This window comes from Leptidea sinapis, chromosome 4 (genome assembly GCF_905404315.1).
Source record: "Leptidea sinapis chromosome 4, ilLepSina1.1, whole genome shotgun sequence".
NCBI lineage: Eukaryota > Metazoa > Arthropoda > Insecta > Lepidoptera > Pieridae > Leptidea > Leptidea sinapis.
In genome coordinates, this window is record NC_066268.1 from 11,178,681 (window position 1) to 11,187,382 (window position 8,702).

The 8,702-nt window shown below is 35.5% G+C and overlaps 1 long non-coding RNA gene across 1 annotated transcript; it reads left to right on the plus strand.

Annotated features, from left to right (window-relative positions):
* On the plus strand, positions 1-8,492 carry LOC126980039 (uncharacterized). The gene is made up of 2 exons (XR_007732947.1): positions 1-1,359; positions 8,197-8,492. It is a non-coding gene; the product is annotated as an uncharacterized LOC126980039 (long non-coding RNA).
* The last annotated feature ends 210 nt before the right edge of the window (positions 8,493-8,702 follow it).

The following is an 8,702-nucleotide window of genomic DNA, read 5'->3' on the forward strand; positions in this document are numbered from 1 at the left end:
ACTGACTAAATTTATTTTACCTCAAGCAATTTAGGACTCACTGTGAAAGTGAAGTGGTGCAACAAATTCCTAATTGAATAAATAGCAAAAAAAAACTTCAGAATAAAATTTAAAACCAAAACATATTTTGAGCGTATTTCATATGTATTTTATTATTGAAAGTAGAATCCTCTATTGTATCGTAAAAGGATTTTCTAGAACGGTTTGAAATTGCCGTGATTAAAGTGTAACTCAGTTTTGTGAGCCTACAAGTTTTCATCCGCTTAGCTCATTGTTTAAGATCGGTGTAGAGGTGTAGGTATACATTCTATAATTTCATGATTACCTACCAAACAACCCATACTAATATTTAACTAACTGTCGCCACTTCAAAAGCTCTTTAAACTATAAGACAAAACCACATGTCAGTCCAATGTTACATAATATTTATCTTTGCTCAATACAAATTATCACACATGGACCAAGTAAGAGTTACTTCACACCTTTTTTATATCAATCCAGTCATAAACGGACGTACATGAAAATATTCACGGTAACTGATTATCCTCGCCCGTTTCATTCTTAACCCAGTCAGAAGTTACCCTAATCTGATTAAATCAAATAAAAAAATCACAAATTTCTGAATAGTTGAGTCCAAAAACATAATTCGCCAAGTTTTTAGAGTCTCAGCATTCCACATGAGTAATAAAATTTAGGTGAATACTACTTATTAGAACATACCTAATATACGGCTTCGTTTCGTTTCGACACAGGAACCAAGCATCACAGAGCTTGCTGGCAAAGTATATCAGAAGTCAGGACTATGTAAAGCTATCATACCGAGAAAAAACAATTCCGTACCAATAAATTATGATTTTTAGTGAAATCATGATGACAAACTATAAAAGAAGAGCAGATAGAAATAGTCTCTAAGATTTCAGTTCATAACATTAAATAATATTAAATTAATCTAAGTTTTGTTTAGTGAGCTTAGTCTATGAAATGGTAATCTCAAAAACTTTCTTAGGAACTTTGTAGGTTTTCGTTAGGCTCTGAGCGATACGGAACGCCCAAACAGGGCTTATGATATACATCACAAACTTATCGTTCTTATCAAGATCCAGCGTCCATTTAGTTCTCCATGGAAATTCTAAAATTAGGGATATATTTATAAACTATGATTGGAGAGAGAGGCGTGTTTGGGACGTAGGACGTGCGCAGCGCCTGGCGACAACTTACTGTCACTCAGTTTTGTGGAGGTTGTCTGTCGAGCGCCACCTGCCATGCCGAACCACGAGACTACCAGCCTCATCGCCACCTACCTCATCCTGGTGCTCCTGCTGGCCAGTCTGTGGCTCCTTTACTCTGGAATGTTCTGAGGTGCGTTTTCTAAATGCCTAGTCAAAAGCTTGATTGAGTTTCTAAATAATATTATTACAGATCAACCATTCAATTCTCAAGAGATATTGAATCATGAATAATAGTTTTTTAGTTTTGTTTCCTTTTGGTTATGCTGCTTCAAACACATTTCAGTAATCGGCTAGCAGATAAAATAATTACAAACAAAGAAATAAGTATCATATTCAATCTCCTTTATTGTTAAGGATGCTACGTTCATGTTTATTGATAATGACAGTTAATGTTTCACTGGTTATAATAACATGATGTCCTCTTTTCGTAACAAAATTATATTTTGCAAGCGACATTGTTGGACGATCGTTTTTCAATTTCTCTTTACATTCATTACGTTTTTAATCATCTCCACAGTGTTAAGTATCCGAGGATACAGAGGTTCATTAGATATCATGGAAACAGTATTAGGCTTAGCATCTTTTTTTTTAATATTCTTGCAATTACGTTGATAATTTTACTTCTTCTCATTTTTTACATAAGAGTTTAAGACTCGTAACATATGTCTCGATAAACCATCATAACTATAAATATATAAGAACTATAAAAATCCAACACATTTTTCATAGATAATAAAGCCTCGATAACAATATTAAGGAATATATTCAATAGATAACCACCGGCAACATAAGTTGTAGAGCTATGCAGAGTCCTAGTTTTCTTACGGCCGTTTTCAATAACCTATCCACATAAGGCATTGAACTATAAACTATATTGGATATAAGTATGGATAGAGAAGATCTTGTCACTAATCGGTGACAGCAATGTATCCGTAACTAGAGATATTTTATTGGAAACGGCCGTTAGTCTTTGTACTGTCTGTCTGAGTTGCACGTTACCGGAAGGTATATTTCATACTTAATCCCTTTTTGTACTTTATGAGATTAGAAAGTTCATATTTCCTGTAGGTTGAAAGAATAAGATAACTACGCAAATATTGAAAAACTTTAATTCTCTCTCTTTCTAATCGTGTGCGTAATAGTTTCAACCACTATTGAGTTCAGACAATTTGCCGCCACTTAAACCACTTCAAACATTAATCCAAAAAGTACTGGAAGAAAAACTAAGATGTAACTAGGGCGACTTTACACCGAATCTATTTTCTTTAATATAATTTATGGGTGGCAAGGAGTGCGAAAAAGTTTGGGTAATAATAGAATGAATTCCAGCAACCGAATAATCGTTGGCAACAAGCGCAGCTGTAAATTTAAATGACGACGTCATCAAACCGTTTTTCTTGTTATTTATTATTGCAATGTCTTTTGATCCATGACTGCCGCCGTGAGTGTAACCAAACGGTTTAGGCGAATGCTTGGCGACTGTAGTTCATTGTAATTTTGTAATGATATCAGATATAGACCTAATGATTTTAAAACTTCTTCCACGTACTACCAAGCTATGGAACGAACTTACTTGTGCGGTGTTACCAGGTAGATAGGATAGGTTAGAAACCTTCAAAGAAAAGAGCGTACCACCACATAAAAGGCCGGTAACGTTTGATTCTCTTTCTCCCTCTGGTGTTGCTAGAAAATGTGGTAAGCGGTTATAACTTTCCATCTGTCTACTCATTTGTCCACTTTTTTGAGTATTGCCAACAGCTTAAGCTAATCCTAAGTAGGAATGCGAATATGACTTTGTTTGTTACGCTTTCACGCTTAAAGTACTTAACTGTTGATTATTGTGCACATACTGTTTGAGGTACAGAAAAGGACACGACACAATTAAAAAGTATTAGCTCGATCCATTTGACCGCGTACAACGCAGAGCAGCTCGAATTTTGGGGGACCCAGTGCTCTGTGAATGGCTGGATCACTGGCGTTGCGTAGAGACATCGCTTCATTGTGTGTCTTCTAACGCATTTATCACGGGGAGTGTACCAAAGAGCTGTTTCATCTGATTCCGCCGAATTCCGCCGAATTCCAACTTCGCACGACACGCCACAAGTTAGGATATCATCCCCACCATCTGGATGTGTGGCGGTCCTCCACAGTGCGGTTTTCAAAGAGCTTTTTTCCACGTACTACAAAGCTGTGGAATGAATTTCCTCGTGGGGTATTTCCGGGACTGTACGACATGGGTACCATCAAAAAAAGCGCGTTCACCTTCCTTAAATGCCGGCAACGCTCTTGTGATTCCTCTGGTGTTGCAGGAGAATGTGGGCGCCGGTGATCATTATACACCAGGTGACCCGAGCCTACGCTCGTTTTTCCTCCTTTTCCATAAAAAAAAAACAAGAAAATAATCTTTCCGAGTGGCAAAACATTAGTTTGTATGATCGTCTGACATATCATTTCTCGGTTAACATGTTTGGGCAGTTTCACTTAACTTAGTTAGTAACATTTCTTAATTACGAACTACTGAACACTTTTAATATACACAAATTTAATTCAAAACTAAAATTGTAAGTACGTTACAAAGAAATTGAAGACAGAAAAAGTCTGGTTGCGATGAAGTTAGGATAGTCATTGAATGATACATTTTTATGAAAATAAGGGACAGGGCGAGCAGGTCGTTCAGCTTATGGTAATTGATACGCCCAACCCATTATAATGCAGTGCCGCTCAGGATTCTTGAAAAACCCAACAATTCTGAGCGGCACTAAGTTAAGTCTTATTTGCCCAGTAATTTCACTAGCTACGGCGCCCTTCAGACCAAAATAAAGTAATGTTTACACATTACTGCTTCACGGCAGAAATAGGCGCTGTTGTGGTACCCATAATCTAGCCAACTTCCTGTGCAAAGGAGCCTCCCACTGGTAAATCCTCCACTGGACTATAATACCATAGAATATTGGAATATAATATAATAATAATAAGTATAAATGCTGATAAGAATAAATACTGGAATATAATATAATACCAAAGAATATCCACTCCCAGTGGACATTCTTTGGTATTAATTTTTGAAGCTAAGTAAGACGTAACTACACCTTGATTCAGCTATGAACAAAACATTTATTATGAACAAAGCATAACAGTTTTCAAATAAAAAAATATATACGAAGATGTTCTATGAAAGTGTTTGAATTCTATTGTGCCGATACAATGAAGCTGAAATGGTTCGAGTAGACACTGGGGCGCACTTCATCTTAAATTTAGAACATAATACAGACAGTACAGATACCTTTTGTTTCATCCATGGTTCATTGAAGTCAATTTTTAGTTTTTCTTACCGTTAAGATAACCGTGGTTCCGGCAATAATTTGAGCTTTCAAAAACTCAGTACTCTAACACTTGGCTCACCGACAATTATTCTCAATATAATATACAGTTTCCAGCACATCCATTAATTTCCTTTAGCACCTTGCATGTCAAGTGTATACCTCCATTTTTCCCGCGCTTATATATGCAAGGCTGCTTTACATTCGGAAAACTTCAGAATTATCATTATAATGACACTGTTGTCAGCGATACTGTCAAATTTTTCTTATTCTTGGTTTATTCTCAAGTTCAAATTTATATCATGTTTATTTGCCAAGGGCCAAAGACTTTTAATAAATCTATCCACATTAGGCCACTATAGTGCCCATGGCCTCTAATGTGCGGGCACTGTTTATAGGAAAAAAAATACTGAAGTAGTTCACAAAGCGTTATAATAATACTTGACGCTGTAAGACAAAACTTAATTATATTGATATATCTTCTTCTCAGTCGTTTCCCTCACTGCTGAGGATCTTGACTCCTGATCTTGTCCACTAGCTATCGTCATTGGTTGCGTTCCGTTGCCTGATGTATTGCAACATTCATTGGCACCTCCAGCTCTTTGGAATTTTGGTCAGATATATAAGTAAATTTTAAAGAAATAGTTGTATTGGTCATCTGGTGCGGATGTCAGCCTCACTTTGAGAATATTTTCAGTAATTGATATTAAAATAAATTCAAAGGAAATCACCTCCACAACGACATACCGTCTTTCCGCCGTAGATGTGATAGACTACAATTAATTGAGCCATATCTGCTTATCGATACAAAGTCTTATTAAAGCAAGTTCAAATGGAATGGCGACATAAAATGAATTTATTTAAATTACTACGTAACTCTGAAATAACATATGCCCGAGCAAATATTATAAATCTCAAAATAATAGTTTCCCCGAAATTCTATTAATGCGTCCAGCAAATCGTGATATCATTACATTCTTCGTCTAAAATAACATCGTAGTGTCGCTCCTACCTACAGAACACGATATTTTAAACGTTATAAAAAAACAAAAACGGAAATATAATTTTCACTAGAATATTTGTAATTCTGCCAACATTCGACAGAAGCGATCTAAATGCATTAAGATGTGGACTTTATTTATAACTTCACATTACAATAATGTTCGTTATGAAATATATAATATACGCTTCTAGTTATAACTGTTGCTTTTTGATCTACAAAAACAGGTCAAGAGCTTGTCGGAGTTCGTGAGCCTGTTTTGATGCGTTCCAGATTACCTTTTTTTACTGCCCGTATGTGCCGCTCAGGATTATTCACTGAATTACGTTCATTAGCCCAATAATTGCTTGCACATCACCCTTCCGAAATCGGCAAGTGACTCCACGCAGCGATCTGTGCGTATTAAGAATGTGTGATGATGATGCAGACTATGAAAAATAAATTCACACAAAATGATTAAATGAATTTATCAAAGCCCAGTGTATGAAATGTTCAGCAAACTCCTATAGAATGGCTATGGAAAGTTGATTCATTGTCCTGTGAAAAAAAAAGAATTTCATTCATCCATTTCAGGTCGCAAGTAAAGGCTTTAGTGACAGCGTAAATATGTTACTTTTGCTTCCAAGTTAAGTTAGCCGACAATACAATGGGAATCAAATTACTTTTGTTTATTTATTTTTTGCATCACATCAAAGAACCATAGAAAACAATAAAATGACGGATTTTCCGGCTTTGAATGTACAAATATATGACCACAACTGACTAAAATATAGCTTTCAATTTAATTACCTATGCTTTGCTACAATCAGAAGAATTGTTGATGTTGTGGAAACACGAAGTGACCGCAGAAATATCTCACAGCCGATTTTTCATTATCACAATAATTTAAGATCAAGATTTTTTGTCAGACAAAGTTTCAATATGTCTCCGCTGTGCTCCAACTATACCGATACCGCAGGTGTAGTCGCAAAGTGTGGCAACTAATACTACGCCCAAGTGGGCGTACTCGAGCCCGTCTTGAACAATGTGTGACGTTGACGTGCCCCTTGTCTAATAAACTTTGCTAGTAATTGACACTAAAATGCCAGGTTGCGTAGTAACTTTGTAAAAATAATACCTACTACAAAAAATAAGAAAAACGCTGGGATCACATATCATCAGTTAGTATTTTGTATTTTATTAATTTCAATGTAAAATAACTCTGAGTCTACAAAATTTGAAAGATGCCGCCTTCGAGTGTCAAAATGCCACGCACACAAACATCTAATAGTTGCCGTAATAAAAAAGCTATTGTTCTCAGGTAGTGCGGTATCTACATAGTTGGAGTGCAGCGGAGACCAATCCATTTTAGATGTCAATCTTAATATAAATTAATTTAATAGGTGACGTTTGTTTCATACACGTGATTGCGATGGTTTGAAAAAAAGAGCTAAAAACATTCCAGAGATCGAATATTAAAATGCCAAATGAAGGAAGTTGATTAGAATTCATGATTGCGATTGAACATATAGTTCCTAATAATCCTTAATCTAAGGCAGCGTTATATCATATTTAGTGTAAGACAATTTTAATTACGAGATGTATCATATTAAAGGTCTACCCATGCCCTGTACAAAAATATTATTTTGTTGTTATTCAACTCATTGAGCACCAAATACTTGTTGAAAATGTTTCCAACGAGATGGGACATCAATTTAGTCTCTGTGACATTTTCTTAATAAATCATTTGAGGCACTCGCATTGAATCCGACATTCATCGTAGTCGATGTTAAAATAGCCGTGAACACAGAGACAAATGATGACAAGCTGTCAACTGGGCTGACATCTGTTTAATTAAACGAGACAATACATCAACACACCATTAAAGTAATTGTTTGTAACTTGTATTGAAGTTCCCAAACTTTTACAATACATTTACATACTTTCTTCTAATTATTCAGACTGATGTGATTTATAATAATATTAATAATAAATACTTTACACGCGCACACAAATTATCTAGATTCTAGTCCCAAATTAGGCATATTATGCATAATGTACCATAGTTGTTGGATAACGATATATTGTTTTCAATAATCGATCTTAAACATTTTTTGTTACCTTTTCTACGCCGGAGCTATTGAACCGATTTTGATGAAATTATCAAAAATCTGTGGTTCCCGCGGGATTTGTGTAAAACTGAAATTCATGTCGATGAGCTGTAGACATAGCTATTCCAATATGAGGTTTAGTTTGCCATAGCAAGCTTCCTCCAAATAAGATTAATATAATATGTTGGAAACGGAAGGGATAACGGGAACCGGAACTGGAATAGGACATGGATAATCTTCAATGCCAAACTTGCTTATTATTTTTAAAAACCCTATATCTACGCGGACGAAGTCGCGGGCATCATCCAGTAAATACATATAAACATCCATGACTCGGATGACCTGGAGTCGAAACCGGGATTTATTAAGTCAGGTCGCTAGTCACTGTATATACACAGTTTGTTTCATTTATGTATGGTAGTAAGTAGCAGAACGAGATGTTACAACAGATCTATTTTAGAAATTTTGCTTATCTACTCGAAAGACAACCCAAGTAAGCTTATCCCTAGTTTAATGATCAAAATTATCCAACTAATGACGTTTTGTAATTGTTACAGATTGCAAATGGGAACAAAATGAAGAGACCAAAAGGAATGGCTGATAATAATTAAGTTTAATTTAAGAAACTGTAGGCTTAAGATTAACATACCCAAGCATTTAAGAGATTACAATGCAATGCAATTAAAACCCATAAACATGTGACGGATCTGTAGCCGTGCTGGGCATTCCAATAATCCAACATACACAAATAATTTTAAAACGATGAAGACATCAACTGGACACAACCGCAGCGATGGTACATATTATTATAGTAATTCTTAAGAGCTTTTAATAAATCATTGTTTTGATTAAAGTCTTTTAATTTAATCTCTGATATCCCTCTTCTTACTAATATCTTCCCTTTTTTGGCGTGCGTCTGTGCAGAATGGGATGTCGCTATGCCAACTTAATGGCTGACAGGCAGTATTGAGATAAAACTTTAATTTGCGAATGCATCTACTAGTAAAATTAATAAAGCTACTAATTGAATTTAAAATTTTCCATGCTTTCAGCATTGCAATCA